The sequence below is a fragment of the Gigantopelta aegis genome, chromosome 1 (assembly GCF_016097555.1).
Source record: "Gigantopelta aegis isolate Gae_Host chromosome 1, Gae_host_genome, whole genome shotgun sequence".
In the NCBI taxonomy this organism is placed as follows: Eukaryota; Metazoa; Mollusca; class Gastropoda; order Neomphalida; family Peltospiridae; genus Gigantopelta; species Gigantopelta aegis.
In genome coordinates, this window is record NC_054699.1 from 14,416,020 (window position 1) to 14,432,996 (window position 16,977).

Sequence of the window (16,977 nt, forward strand, 5' to 3'; positions counted from 1 at the left end):
AATTAACCTTTGGCTATTGGATGTCAAACGCTTGTCGATTGTTAATTAACCTTTGGCTATTGGATGTCAAACACTTGCCGATTGTTAATTAACCTTTGGCTATTGGATGTCAAACGCTTGTCGATTGTTAATTAACCTTTGGCTATTGGATGTCAAACACTTGCCGATTGTTAATTAACCTTTGGCTATTGGATGTCAAACGCTTGTCGATTGTTAATTAACCTTTGGCTATTGGATGTCAAACGCTTGTCGATTGTTAATTAACCTTTGGCTATTGGATGTCAAACGCTTGTCGATTGTTAATTAACCTTTGGCTATTGGATGTCAAACGCTTGCCAATTGTTAATTAACCTTTGGCTATTGGATGTCAAACGCTTGTCAATAATTCTAATATGTAGTCTTCAGAGGAAACGTCAACAGTTTTCCATTAGTAGCAATGGATCCTTTATATGCAGTTTTGCAAAGAAAGGACAGCACATACGATATTTAATATCTCAGTCGGCGAGACTTAAATCCAGTTAAATTCAATATCCTGAGTTTAAAGCCATTGTACGATGTTTCCGACTAACAGAACTTTTCTTGTTTAGAAGAAGCTTGTTTTGCTTAACGACACCACTGGAGCACATTGATTCATTAATCATCGCCTATTGGATTCAAACATGTGATAATTCTGAGTCACAGAGATGAAACCCGCTACATTTTTCCATTAGTAGCAAGGGATCTTTTATATGCACCATTCCACAGACAGGATAGCACATACCACGGCCTTTGATATACCAGTCGTGGTCCACTGGCTAGAGTGTGAAATAGCCCAATACGTCCAGTTTTACAATCATAGATATAAAACCCGCTACATACTCGGGATACATCCTTTAAATACTAGAATCATGGCTTGAATCCTGCCAGTTTACACTTTGCGTTTTTAAATATTATATTTACTTGGTCGACATTTTTACTGGATTTTCTTGAAATTTCATATGTTAGACTACCTTCGAACCGTGTGTGTTAGAGTACAGCTACCATTTCGTGGGCGAATGAATAAGGTCACGGGATACCAAATGGCATGCAAATTGTTTGCAGTTCGAATTTTGCAAGCTTACATTGTTTAGAAATATCTAATTCTTGAATCTTTTCGAATGTCACAAGAATTAACACATTCAGGCTTTAGCCTTCCGAGCATTGTAATATCGTGTAAAATATTGATGGGTTCAAAAACAAGTTTAGATAACCCATTTCGTTTTCGCGTAACCAATGTTCAATATTATATTATATATATATATATATATATATATATATATATATATATATATATATATATATATATATATGTAAATGATGTTCTATATATATATATATATATATATATATATATATATATATATATATAGATATATAGATAGATAGATAGATAGATAGATATGTAAATGATGTTCTAAATTTAATGCGAGATCGTATATTGGGTTACGCAAAACTAGGCTTGCACAACCGACGAAACTATCATTCTCGTAGTTTTCAGAGGTCTGGATACACTGTGTTTTAATTTCACTGTTGAATTTTCATATTGATGGTTATCATCACATTAGTTTTGCATTTGCCATAGTTTGACACCCAATAGCCGATGTGTGTTGCGTGCTGGGGTGTCGTTAAACATTCATTCGTTGAGAGGTCTCGACTTACTTATTATTTATTCTTGCAGGGGGCGGGACGTGGCCCAGTGGTAAAGCGCTCGCTCTATGCGCGTTCGGTCTGGGATCGATCCCCGTCGGTGGGCCCATTGGGCTATTTCTTGTTCTAGCCAGGGCACCACGACCGGTATATCAAAGGCTGTGGTATGTACTACCCTGTCTGTGGGATGGTGCATATAAAAGATCCTTTGCTGCTAATCAAAAAGAGTAGCCCATGAAGTGGCGACAGCGGGTTTCCTCTCTCAATATCTGTGTGGTTCTTAAAGGGACATTCCTGACGTTGCTGCATTCCGACTAATAAAATATTTCTACGATTAAACTTACATATTAAATATATTTTCTTGTTTAGAATATCAGTGTCTGTATATTCAATGTGTTTCTGGTCGTCTTAATATGTGTAAAAAGCCCAAACTTGATATTTTAGGAAATAAAATTAAATTTAACCTAGTACAAATATTAGAACGATCAGAAACACTTTTAGTATAGAGCCACTAATATTTTATGCCGAAAAATATATTTGATATGTAATTACAATCGTTAAAAGTCTCTGTTACTCGATAGCATCTTAAAAATTGCAGCAAACTCAGGAATGTCCCTTTAACCATATGTCTGACGCCATATAACCATAAATAAAATGTATTGAGTGCGTCGTTAAATAAAACATTTCTTTCTTTTACTCTTGCAGATCCGGCGTTTCGTTTTGGATTGGTCTAAGTGATCAAAGAACTCTGGCAACGTGGGAGTGGACAGATGGAACAGAGGGCGGGTATAGTAACTGGGGCCCTCAACAACCCAGCAGCAATGAGGACCAAAACTGTGTCATTTGGGATGCCAGTGGAGAATATTCGGACAGATCCTGTGGGGAGAAACATAGATATATTTGTCGACTGAGGCCAGGTAAATATACCCAACAAACAATCAAACAAAAACGTTTTATATTCATATGACCGTAGTTTATATAGAGAATAACTAGTTAAAGGGACAGACCCTAGTTTCAACCCGTGAAAATTAACATTAAGTGTATTGAATCTACAAACCTGTAACACATTTGGATAAAGTAACAACTGAGTAAAACATAAGTCTGTGACTTTAAAATGGTGAAATACCCTTTAAAAATAGACAAAAACTCCAACTCCATACCTGTTACTTCTCAGACGCACGTGCGTTTTTAAAAATATGAGAAATTTTGTGATATTAAAAACATCAGGATGACCAAAAACACTTCGAATGTACGGAAATGGATAAACTAAACAATAAAATCTAAGTAAAGTATAATTTCAGTTATCAAAAACGGCTCTAATAGTCAAAAATATGCCTTAGTGTTTAAAAACTAAACTAAACTGCGAATAAAGAAGGTAAGAATGGGAAAGTCTGCGAGGTTCTGCCGAACGGAATTTCTCATTCGGCCTGAACAGCATAAAGCAGATATCCGACGTCATTAAAGGGACATTCCTGAGTTTGCTGCATATATATTTTAGGAAATAAAATGAAATTTAACCTAGTACAAATATTAGAACGATCAGAAACACGTTTAATATACAGCCACTAATACTTTATGCATAAAAATATGTTTGATATACAATTACAATCATTAAAAAGTCGCTGTTAGTTGATAACAATTTTAAAATTGCAGCAAACTCAGGAATGTTCCTTTAATTAGTTATTATCTTTATCCTGCAGACCATAAAACATTTGGGAAAAGCTATTATTCCTGTTATTTCAGCCATATTGTACGATGACCTAGAGGTCAAATGAGCGATTTTGTAATGTAGCTATGCGTGTGACGTCACATGAGTGACGTCAAATGTCATATCCTGCTTTATCCGTCAATAGAAACGGTGGTTGCAGAATAAAGAGAATACATAATATACATAGAGCCATGCTAAGATATCTATATACGTATGTACATGCGACCCAGTGATATCTCTGTTTGGACACAAATTCGTGATCATAATTGCGGTTTAAAGATTCGTATTGACAGGATGCGGCGCGGAGACGGGCGGTCCTGCTAAAATACATTAGTTTGAATGAGAGCGTCTAGACTGGATGCGTGCGACGTATGAGACCAGGCGCAATGAAATAATCGTATATGGTTTATATGCCCAAAATGCAAGACGCAGACGCAACTGTCTGACCGCACATAAGAGCACATGTGTGTGTCTCTGTGTGTGTGTGTGTGTGTGTGTGTGTGAGTGTGTGTATATATATATATATGTATATATGCGTGTGTGGTGTCTGTATGTGTGTGTGTGTGTGTGTGTGTGTGTGTATTTCTCATTGTGTGTGTGTGATGTGTGTGTATTTCTCATTTGTGTGTGTGTGTGTGTGTGTATTTCTCATTGTGTGTGATGTGTTGTGTGTGCGTGTGTGTGTATGTGTGTGCGTGTGTGTGTATGTGTGTGTATTTCTCATCGTGTGTGATGTGTGTGTGTGTGTGTGTGTGTGTGTGAAACGCAATACAGGCGAGGATTCAGACGGAGGCCCAACGTGTGTGTGTGTGTGCGTACGTGTGTGTGTGTGTGTGTGTATTTCTCATTGTGTGTGATGTGGTGTGTGTGTGTGTGTGTGTGTGTGTGTGTGTGTGTGTGTGTGTGTGTGTGAAACGCAATCCAGGCGCGGATTCAGGCAGAGGCCCAAAGGGGGCGACCCCCCCTCCCCCACCCCTACACACCATCCCACCTATTTTTTGTCAAAGAATATGTATATCAGAATATTTATAAAATGCTAACTTATCTCGTTCACCCGTCAAAGACCTTTAAATTCTATTGTCAAAAACAACAACAGGTTTTGAGCCCTGTCTATTAAAAATTAATGGATCCGCGCCTGCAACCTCATATGTTCTAAACAACAAAATGTCATTTTAAAAAGAAATCTCCCGAGTCTGTTGCCATTATAAGATGCTTCCTACTAATATGGCCTTTGTAACGACTAAAAGTATATATTAATGGCATGTTTACGTTTATAATATCAGAATCTGTATAATATATTACACAGTGCTTCCTACTAACACGGCCTTTGTAACGACTAAAATTGTATATTAATGGCACGTTTATGTTTATAATATCAGGATATATATATATGTGTGTGTGTGTGTGTGTGTGTGTGTGTGTGTGTGTGTGAGAGAGAGAGAGAGAGAGAGAGAGAGAGAGAGAGAGAGAGAGAGAGAGAGAGAGAGAGAGAGTGAGAGTGTCTTAATGTTTGTAGTTGCCCTAACTATATACTTCACAAGACAAAAATGGTAATAAATATTTGTCTTCGTTATGGAACTGAGATTGGCTCTATAATATTTCAGTGAGATGTGTGGTGCCACCTGATGTTCCCATGGCGATTCCACATTTCGACCCAGACACTGCAGAGCGTTCTATAGGAACAGAATTGTCTTACACGTGCAAAATGTTTGAGCCCACTGTATTAAAAGCCACATGTACTACCAGTGGAACCTGGTCGTTAAGCGGCGAATGCTCAACCTAATTGGCTCAATTCAGCGTTGTCTGTGAGACAATTCCAAGACAAAATTATCCTGCAACATTACTAAGGAATCCGTTTCAAGTACTTTCCAGTATATAGTACTGAATATTAGGCATTTGGCCTTTACAAATCCTAGATGTCGTGAGTTGTTTGTTGTTGTTGGGTCTTTTGTTGTTGGGGTTTTGTTGTTGTTGTTGTTTTGCGGGGGTTGGAGCGTGTTTTCTGGGGGTGGGTTTTGGTGTTGGTTTTCGTATTGTTTGTTTTTTTAAACTTCAATAGCTCTTCAAATAAAGTGAGGTGAAGCTGGGAGGGAATTAACTTTTAACGGGGGTGGGATAATTAAGGCACGCACACAATAGTTAAAGTCCAGCAGATTCTAACGTGGGTGGCCAGTCCTTTTACATGGGTTGATAAAATATTACATATAAATTCAAGATGGCCACCATGAAACTGCTGATAACAGGAAATGCAAGTGTAATACATTCATGATGTTAGTGGCTATCCATGTGTTTTCGCAATGACGATACTGATATATGACTGGTCTGCATTGGTTTAAGCAATACATTTACATACAATTAGCATAAACGCAGAAATAACCAATATATTGAAAACTCAGGACTAACAGAATCATTGTTTTATGGTATTTTGTATATATACTTTGCCTACTTCTATGTTTTGTGGCATATTACATAGTCTCTGATTCATTTGACTTAAAATTGGAACCAACCTGACATAACGTGTTATTAGTGTCTATCTAGTGAGTAAGGGAAGTGTGTTGATTTTTTAAGGATAAGTAATGGAAATATCAGCTAGCAACATTTTGAATTCATCTTCTTCTTTGTTTAATAGTATAGTAAAATTCGGGGAAATTTGTTTGTTTGTTCAAGGTTGTGTTAAAGGGACATTCCTGAGTTTGCTGCAATTTTAAAGATGTTATCAACTAACAGAGACTTTTTAACGATTGTAATTACATATCAAATATATTTTTCTACATATATTTCTAAAATATTAGTGGTTGTATATTAAACGTGTTTCTGATCGTTCTAATATTTGTACTAGGTTAAATTTCATTTTATTTCCAAAAAACAAATGTTCGTACGTACGAATTTAATTGAATACAAAATCCAGTTTGGGCTTCTTACAAATATTAAGACGAACAGAAACACACTGAATATAAAGATACTGAAATTCTAAAAAAGAAAATATATTTAATATGTAAGTTTAATCGTAGAAATATTTTATTAGTCGAACCTTCTTACAATGCAGCAAACTCAGGAATGTCCCTTTAATAAAGAAATGAAATTAGTCTGTTTCATTTAGAATTTGGTAAGAATAATACATTAAATTTGTTTTAACACTAACGTTAATAATTAGATTTTTTATAATGTCAGGGCCAAATTAAGTTATATATTTTTTACCAATAACCAATGTTTGTTGCTTGGCAAAATAAGGTTTTCTAAACACATTATAAGATTGAAAATGACATCCTTATACGATGGGTATAAAAATACTGTTTTTATCATCATCCCAAAGGGTGTTTTTTTTTCATTAAAACTAATTTATATTGAAATTAAACGAAAACACGCAATTGTATAATGATAGTCTCACATTATAATTTGTTTGTATTATTAGCTTGAATACCCAGTGTATGTGCAATGCATCTTGCCGCCTTTTTGTGTGTGGTAAATAATGTTGTTGTTATAAATATTCTAAATGCTTTTTTTTGTGTGTGTGAAATTGGTTTACGCTAATTTTTGATTGAAAAAGCAATCACGAAATGCTAGTTTTATGTTTATGCACTTAGATATTCTCAGTATTAATAATTTAAAGTTGGTAATGGTGATGCTTTAGCTATGGGCTAACCGGACGTATTAAATGTATAAAAATTGAAATTTCTCAGGATTGAGAGTGTGCATTTAGAAACTGCAAATTGCAAACGAACGCTGGATCACAAACGGAATTAATATCTTTTTTAGCAATTGTGTGTATAACGTAATTGACCCCTCCGTATGACGAGTTAACCACGCCCACCGTGACACGTGATGCAAGGTTAGACAAACTTTCAATAATGGCTGCCAATTCGCATAGGTCGATAGCAAAATCAACCGATGTGCCGATTACGTTTTTGCCTTAATTTAATTACAAATATCGTTGTTTAAATAAAAAGCCGACAAGAGGAGACATTCAAGTATTTCACTACAGGGTACATTTACGATGACAACGTGATTTAAATCGACGAAATCATTTTTACTTCAGTAAATTTTATCGAAGCACAAGAACCCGGAATTGAATGTCGAATGCAACAAAAAGAACATTTAAAACATCCTATGCTCGTTTTTCTTGTCAGAACTGATAAATTAAAGTGTCTTGTTTGTTTCTTTTTTCTTCTTCTTTTTCATCTTAATTTTTGTTTTGCTCGACTTTTATATTAATGGAATCCCGATATGCTGAGGAACAAGAAAATAGAATGCGCGGTGACGACCCGGCCTCGACCTGTTTAAAACCGTGGCGTCTTTATTTTTGGTCGGGTTGCGTTAAATGTTTTGTTTTAAAAAAACAAGGGAGGGATGTGAGCAGTAACATTAAAATACAAGGCGTGTGGGAATGCTATCAGTGTACCATAATTTTATGCACAAAAGGTTACAAAACTATAGCAGGATACAGTCACCTGTGCCAAAATTATGCAGGCAGTGGTTTAGATGGTGGGATTGCGATGTTTATGTGGGTGTATTCTTACATAGCTGCACTGCTTGAATCAACCGATATACGGCACTTGTCCTATTTATGAAACCAATGCCATACACGAAATTAAGAAAAAAAAAATAATAATAATTAAAATCACAACTGGCGTAGCCAGAGGGTGGGTTGGTGGGGACCACATCTTTGGCCCTCCAGTTAGGCCCGTCTCTGTTCTGACAAGACATATTAGGGCTGTTTACGTTTGGGTGCCCCATCCCTTTATAAATTCAGGCTGTCCAGCACACCCTTTTGAAAAAGTTCGGCACAATTAGGCATGAAAATATAGAAAATATAGGACAAAAGTAGGAAAACGTAGAACAAAAGTAGGACTGAAACGGTACGTAGCGACATTATTCATGCTCAAAACACCATTTTATGTGGTGCTTAGTTTGTACATGTATTTTGTGTTCTATCAAAAATAATGTGAATCTTATGTAACGGTCACGTTATACAGTTATTTCAAATTACTGTACACTATAGTAATCAGTATACATATTTACATGCATAGGAATGCTGATGCACAGTAAAACAGAGTTAGCATGATTAATTTAAGTTTTCCATAATGTATTATAGATTCTGAAGTCATACATACACATTGTACATTATAATCATATTAATCATTGGAAAATATGTTGGCTTTGAGGGTGTAATTTTAATATGTTGAGATTATATGGTGCCACAAATTGGGAGATACATCTTGCTGCCAAGAAAAATTAAAATAATTCCCATAACTGATGACTTTTATAATAACACAAGGAATATGCACATTCTAACAGCAATTTGTGGCATTTTCAAACAAAAAAGTACGAAAAATTAAGTATTCTGAAGAAAAAGTAGGGAAAATAGGACAAAGACCAAAAAGTATGAAAAAGTAGGATAGCCGGACAGTCTGTAAAATATTTGCCAATTAAGCCAGTACAACAGTATTTAAATAAATTATAAACTCATGTGTTGTGGCAACAACTGTTGGGAATCAGTTGAAGCTTCTGCCCCCCCCCCCCCCCCCCCCCAATCTCACACAACCCGCCCATTAGTTATCCTACTGTCACACAAAATGTACTCACAAAGCTTTATCTGTTCTAGAGGCATAGGCAGATAAAAAAAAATAGTAATAAATATTATAAGACAACCCATGCCTACAGAACAGTAATAATACAAAATAAAAATTTAATTTAAAAAATGTATTATATAAAAAAAAAAAGAGGCAAAATTATATATATATATATATATATATATATATATATATATATATATATATATATATATATATATATATATATATATATATATATATATAAAACATCAAACTAAACCACAGATTGCAGTTTGCACAATTTGTTTAATATTTATTATGAGAATACTTCCTAACATTTTCTTTTTTTCTCCATGCAATCTGGTACAGGTAAATATATTTATTCAAAAATGTATCTTTCTGTGGCATCCATCTCCAAATCATTATCCTCGAAACTTGTACAGTCAACTGAGCAATTAAGGATTACCATTTGATGGGTGGTGTCATACTGAATCCCAAGTCTTGGAAGTCTGAATTACTGCTTAGCTTCAATATGTCAAACACAAAATGTAGTATTAAATGAAATTGTTGAAAGTGTTTCATTTTCAGCAGCAATTTCACCCCGTCCCAGTTTTTCTTTCACATATCAGTTGAAACTGGTCTATTATTTCTATCATTCTGTTCTCAATATCAAGATGCAATGTAATTTGTTTAATAGTTTGTCTTCAGAATCTCATTTTCGACATCTAATCAATGACTCCACATCCATTGGTCCAGTTGCTGAAATATATAAAAACAAACATGTTAAGTATTTCACATCCATTTGAAGAAGTACATTAGTCTGTAACTTAATTACATATGGTTGTATTAATTTTAAGTTTAATTTAAATTTAGGAAAACATTTTTATAACAGGAAACAAAATCAATGTGACTAAACAAAGTACAAAATTAAAAAGTATTGCAGTAAATTAAGAAAAGTAGTGAACAATGTATTTAACTTTGATGATGTTATTTGATTTCTATTAGAAAGTTGCACAAAGCTATATATAAGATGGCATGTGGAAGAAGAAAAATGCCTATGCTTTGCTAAAATTTGGGGTATAAAATAAAGATGAAAAACAAAACTACTGTCTCCAAAAGAAAATCATATTTAGGGTAGGTAATAAAAACAAAACAGATGTAAGTGCCTCATCTAGGTGGTTATGGGTTTGAAATGTTTTGAAATTAGGGTTAGGACATTACATTTCAAGCACATGACCATTTATAAACAGCAGTTCTTTTACTATCATTTATCTCAACATTAAAAAATATATCTATTAATTTCCAAGATTTTAGGGTACATAAGTTTAACCTCAGTAGCCTCTGGCAGAAACCATTAAGATGAAAATTCTAAGAATAACAATAAAGGAATAATACAATGTCTTACCAGTATTTATTATAAATTACCCAAGATTGGTAATTGATCTGCTGTTAGGTGAGGAATTGTTTTAATATATATTATGGTAAAATTGGGTTCTTTTAATTGAGGGGTGGGGTGGAGGGGGACTAATGGATAAGTTAAAGTTTGTTTTGTTTAAAGACACCACTAGAGCACATTGAATTATTAATCATCAGCTAATGGATGTCAAACATTTTGTACTTTTGACATGTATAGTTTAGTGTGCAAACCTCCTACATTAGTAGCCAGGTATCTTATATATATATATATAATATATATATATATATATATATATATATATATATATATACATCACCCAACAGACAGAATAGCACATACCACAGCCTTTGATATACTAGTCGTGATGCACTGGCTTAAATCGAATCAAACCGAGAAACCCGTAACCGGCAGATCTGTTCCGATTGCAAAAAATCACAATTTTTTTTTTTTTTTGCTTCAAAACATTTCAGGGTCCCTACATAAAATTTGCCTAATTTATAACTTTCCAGACAATACTTCCTTATCCCCCTAAAGCTAACAACCATATAGGTTACTCCCTCACCCCCCCCCCCCCCCCCCCCACACACACAAAAGCACATACACAGACGCACGCCTACACACATGCAAACAAAAAAAAAGAAGAAAGGCTAAGACTTCCAAACGTTCCAGCATGCTTGTTAATACTATCACTAACCCTAAACTTAACTTATGCCTAAATTAACTGAATGCTGGAACGATCGGAAGTCTTGTCAACACTTTTATTTTGACCATTCGTCTGACTGTGTATTGTTTAACAACGGGCTCTTAACGACAATATATACATCGAAGACTGATTAAATTAGTCAATAAATTCCATTACATTGGAGGGAAAGTGATTCTTAAACTCTTACCTTCGTAGAATTTATATATCTGTTGAATTTTGATGGATTTCGGCAAAATTTCACTTTCAATACAATAAAACAGTTTCGTAGGAAAGCACTGATTTTTACGTCAATCGTAAGCTCCGCATAGTTGTCATCGCTGTTAACACTTGTCAGCAGAAGTATATGTTTACTATGATTATAATTTAGTTGGAGGAGACAATTATTTTAACTAATTTTAATGCTAACTATACAAAAACGTTACACATCGAAAAATATTATGTTGTCTAACCTAATGGCGTCCAAGCAAATTTGGGCCCGCGGTTTTTGAACCGCGAAACATGATTGGTCCAGCGCGGTTGTCAATCACGCAGTACGGAGGGGTCAATTAATTAATGAAATAATATTTATATGATGAAGGTAGATCTTTTCTGAATTTGTTTATAGTGAACTTGGGCGTTTCTCGCTGCAAATCACAAGAAAACTCAGAATATTTAAATACTGGATAAAATTACGCATCTCCACTAATTATTTGAAGAAATGATACAATACAATGATAATTGGTTAATGAATATTAGGCAGGAATTTAACATGCTGGGTTTGAATTACATTTGGAATTTAGATTATGTTGACAATAGTTAGATGTTATATTATTATTAAAGAAAGAATATGCGACACGTTTAAGCAACTCTGTTATAGCAGGACAATTACAACATCCAAGGGATATCTTTACCAGCATTTATTAAACGAGTTCAAATTGCAGTCTTACCTTAAATTACCAATAGATGAACGATATTTAAAGGAAATATGCAGAATCAGAATATGTGCTCATAAATTAAATATAGAATCTGGCCGATATCGTAACATCGAAAGATCAGAAAGAAAGTGTACAATTTGTAATACAAATGTTATAGAAGATGAATACCATTTTATAATGCAATGCCCACAATACAAAGAGTTGCGAAATAAGTACATAAAAATTTATTATCACAGGCGGCCAAGTGTTTTTCTATTTATACAATTGTTAACTACAAGTAACAAAAAAGAACTTAATAACCTAGGAAAATATATAGTACAAGCAAACAAAATTAGAGATCAGCTATTACAGTAAGGAAAACATTTTTTAGTTTTTTTAGGTTTTTTTTTTTTAGTATCCCTAATTACTTTTAAGAAAACCATGCCCACCATTTTTGTGCACATGTATATATTGTATATATATTTTTTTCTTTTGTATTATGTTTTGTATATATGCTGATGAGTTGTAAAACTTAAAGCTAATAAAGAATTGAATTTCCTAGCGTAACGTAATTTCTGATTGGCTGTTATGACATTACGTGGTCTTCTCAGAGGCTATAAAAGGCTGACTTGCCATCTCTATTTAATTAACTTATTTTATAGAAGTAACATTTATAAGTAAGCTGCAGTTGAGTTTGCATTTATTGAATATATAGTCCTCACTGGTTTAATATAACAGGAGCTTATAGAAAGAGATCTATCTATATGTTGGAAGTTAGCTGTGAACATTTTTATTTTCAATTACTCATAACTTTTAAATAAATTTATAATTCTGGAAACTGGAACATTTCGGCTTTGTTATCTGTAAATGTTGTTTATATTATCTGGACATTGTTGATATCCTGGGGACGCGACCACACCAATATATATATACACACAGTCAAACCTGTCTTAAACGGTCACACAAGGGAGTAGATAAAAGTGGCCGCTTAAGACAGGTGGCCGCTGAGTACAGATTGCCACATATTATATAGTCTTTAAAACATTTGTTGTTGGTTCTTGTTTTACCTTCTGTACTGCTAATCAACGGATGTGTGCTTCACAGTTGACTATAAATCAACTTTTGACATGTCTCTTTCAGAAATAATGCAAATGGAATGTATTACATTAACCGTTCTCAACAAGTTTGTTTTCTTTTTCCATTTAATTATTTAATTCCTACTTCATGCGGTGTATTTTCATAGTAAGTGAATCTACAAATGTCAAGCGTAGCCTTCCCAGAGGCAGTTAGATGCATGCCAGAGTCATACTTTCTTAATTGATACACAATCGAGATGTCGGCACTTAATGGGTACTAGTATTCCCGAAGGTGTGAAGATCGGTTATTTGCTGCACCTTATCGCTGTTGTTAAAATACCGTTTTTATATAAAAGTAAAACTTTACTGTGGCCGCTTAATACAGGTATTTTAGCGATTTGGGATCCGATTTAGGTGGCCGCTGGCTGCGTTAGACAGGTGACCGCTTATTACAGGTGCATTTACATTATAAATCGTTTGGGAGGAAAACAGTGGCCGCTTAAGGCAGGTGAGCGCTGAGCACAGGTGGCCGCTAATATATATATTGTGTGAAAATTGATAGGCAGTTTTATTATGATATGGTACTACCAATGCGTTGTTCCATATCGTGCTGTGTGTTTGACGAATTCAATACAGCTATTCTTTGGGTTATGGTTAACAAGTTTAAAGTGGCAGGAATAGTACATATTCTAGCTGATTTTTGTATTGGTAATTCCTCCTAACACAGTGAAAATACCAACGTGACTTGAAGTCCTTTTTACGATTTTGCAAAAAAATTAAAGTAAATAACATTCCTATAATATAAAGCAAGACGGTCTATCCATATAAATGTCTTACTTTTGGAGGTATAGAGTTAGACTGACAAAATGGAGGCTAGGCTTCCATTAGATAAGGTAATTCAAATCCGGGACATGCTGGCCAGTTGGCTTTCTGCAAAAAGGTTACTTTAAAAGAGCTACAGTCCCTTCTTGGTTTACTTAACTTCGCGTGTAAACCTATTGTCCCTAGTCGTGTATGCAGTTATGTAGCAAATAGCAATCTAGTGAACTTTTCATATTGATTTTGGAAACTTGTTATTTTTTACTTCCTTAGATGACAAGGGACCAAACAAAAGTTGTTTCCAATTTTTCTATTCATGGATATTGGCAAAATCCAAGATGGCCGCCGTACGATACCCAAAATCTTATTATTGTCATATCTTTGCCAATAAATAACTTATCGACTCGAAAAAAACATCTTTTTGTATGTTTTCAAGGACAAGGAAGCCATTGGAATCATCATTTATTGGACAAAGTGAAGATAACAAATAATTTTGATCATATATACCTCAAAATGTCGCCTGCGGTCATCAACAAAATTTGAATTTCTCATATATTTCTGAAAAAATGGAAACAACTTAGTTTTGGTCCCTTGACATTTTAAGAAAGCACATGTAAACAATCACATGTTTATAAAACAATCATAATTTATTTGACAAACTGAACATAAAAAGGTGTGATGTTTAGTCACTGTTTTCGCTTTCACATTCATCATCTTCGTCACTTGGGATATCACCCAACACAATGTTACTGCATGAAAGAAACCCAGTTATTTGGTATAAGCATAGTAATTATTCATCACTATTCAGAAATGATATACTAACGAGCCCATTATGTACTTTATCACACATGAATGTGCATTATTTAGTCACTATTTTCACCATCAAATTCGTCCTCTTCGTCACTCAGGATATCACCCGTCACAATGTTATTGCAGGTTTCCTCGGCTCCTTCACACTTGCATAGTTCTGTGCAGGTCAGATTGTGGGTCTTGCATGAACACCTCTGACGGTATTTGCTAACCCCGCATGTGCACTTTACAAGTTCTACAACAGTTTCTGGTGCTGGAGGTACCTTTGACACTACAGGTACATAGCTGCCATTATCTTGACGATGCCACCCTAGAGTTTCTGGATCTAAATATCTCTGGTTCAGCTACCAAATCCTGCAACCAGATGTTGGCCTGAAGATGTGCACGCAATATGTGTTCAGTGATGGCTCCCTGAGTGGGAAATAGTTTCATAACACCTTGGTTAGATTTGAGCTGTTTGAACATGTGCCATCTAAGAGCCCTGGCAGTTGAAATGTTTGGGTTAAAGAGTTGACACACAAACTTTTCACAACCAGAAAACACAGAGTCGGATGGCTGCACTCCAACACCAAGTCCGGCAATTGCACTGATAACATCTACGCCATCCCTTAGAAAGACTTTGAAGCAAGTTGGCTTTCCTTTTCCACGGATATGACCAGTATTATCAGCACCAGTAATAGCATGACATCCTGGTAGTGCTGCTGCCTTTGCTGGACCCAGAGCATCGTAAATTGGCTTGAGTTTTATCTTTCTTCGTTGATCTCCAGTACCCATGATGATGGCGCTGTGTGGGCTCAGTTCTGGTATCCGGTGCAGAACTAACACTAATACATCTGTGTCACATGAATAAATGTGTACAACCTTACCCAAGCGACTCACTGCCACAGCATACAGTATAGGAGTGTATCTGCTTCTTCTTGTCTACTTACAATATTCACCATGTCTGGTCTTGATGATTGAACTCCCTTGTGTGTGTGTGTGTGGTGATTGGCTGTTTGCACAACTTGACAGCATTATTTGCAAGATACAAAACAAGGTTGGCCTTAGTTTCCTTGCTGGCCAGAAATGTCTTTAAATCCTTGATGCGTGTGGTATCTTCTACTTCATATCCTCTCCTATGTGCTCTGCCAGCTGTCCTGTGTTGTCTCGTTCCGTCTTTCAGAGAATTTGTAGAACTGTAGTCATCAAACATTAGGTAGGTTTCACAGTACTCACGAGATTTATTGTCGATGGAACGTACAAAGAAGTCTGACAGGTTTTTGCATGTTTGAATTTGGCCTTTGTGGACAACCATCTCTTGTATAAGAGCCATGCCATCAATTATTATGCTAGTTGCAACCAGTAATGCCTGGTGCTCGCCGAGTGATGTGTCTGGATTTTCAGACATCGATGTGTTGGACACTATGCTCTCTAGTTCATGGATGAGTGACGATTTGCTTGAACTGGGTAGTAGGGAACCATCTGGCTTCATAAGTGTGGAATTGATATGAGAAACTTATGCTTTCCTACGATATCTTCCAGATCTACTTCTCTCGACGATTTTGCAATGAGGAGCAAGCGAACAAAGAACGAGTTTGTGGTTTTCAAACTGATAACTTCAGATGATGATTTGAGAGTGACAGTCTTGCACCCATTACTCCAGCTCAGATATTTTAGTTTGGGCATTTTGTCCCACATATTTTTGTCATCATGGATCCTTTCCTCAACAAAGGTTGTAAGGGCTTTCCTACCACGTACCACCATATTTAAAATGTCATCCTTTACCTTTTCAGGCATTATCTGTTTTGTGATAAGGTTGACTAGCTTCATCTCAGAGCCATCATCATTTTCAGATGTGTTGAATGGATTAGCATGTACCACAACCTCCTTTAGTTGCTTTATAGCTTTCTTCTGATAGGTATTTTTTGCACGAGAAATTTGATGGTGCTTCCTTGTTCCACTGCCGATGATATTAAGCATGCGTTCAGTCTCGTCAGCGAGCCTTGAGAGTTCTGGTGAGCTCAGGCAATACTTGAGTAAAGCTTCAGGATCTGTCATTATTCCACATATTGCACCATCACCCTTGTGTACTTTGTTAGCATGTTCCTGCGCCTGATCAATCCCTATGGACGTGAATGGAATAGAACGTGTGTTAACTGCAAATTCACCATTCCCGAACTTCTGCCATATGTGTGGATGACTGGTTTGAAGCTGATACATGTGGGCAATGTATTCTGGAACATTTTGTGCATAGTCATGCCTATTGAAGGCAAAGAAGTAGATACACATCTTCTCCAAGGAAGCAAGATGCAAGACCCAGTTGCGATTCCATGTACCTCGAATGAAATCCAGGAG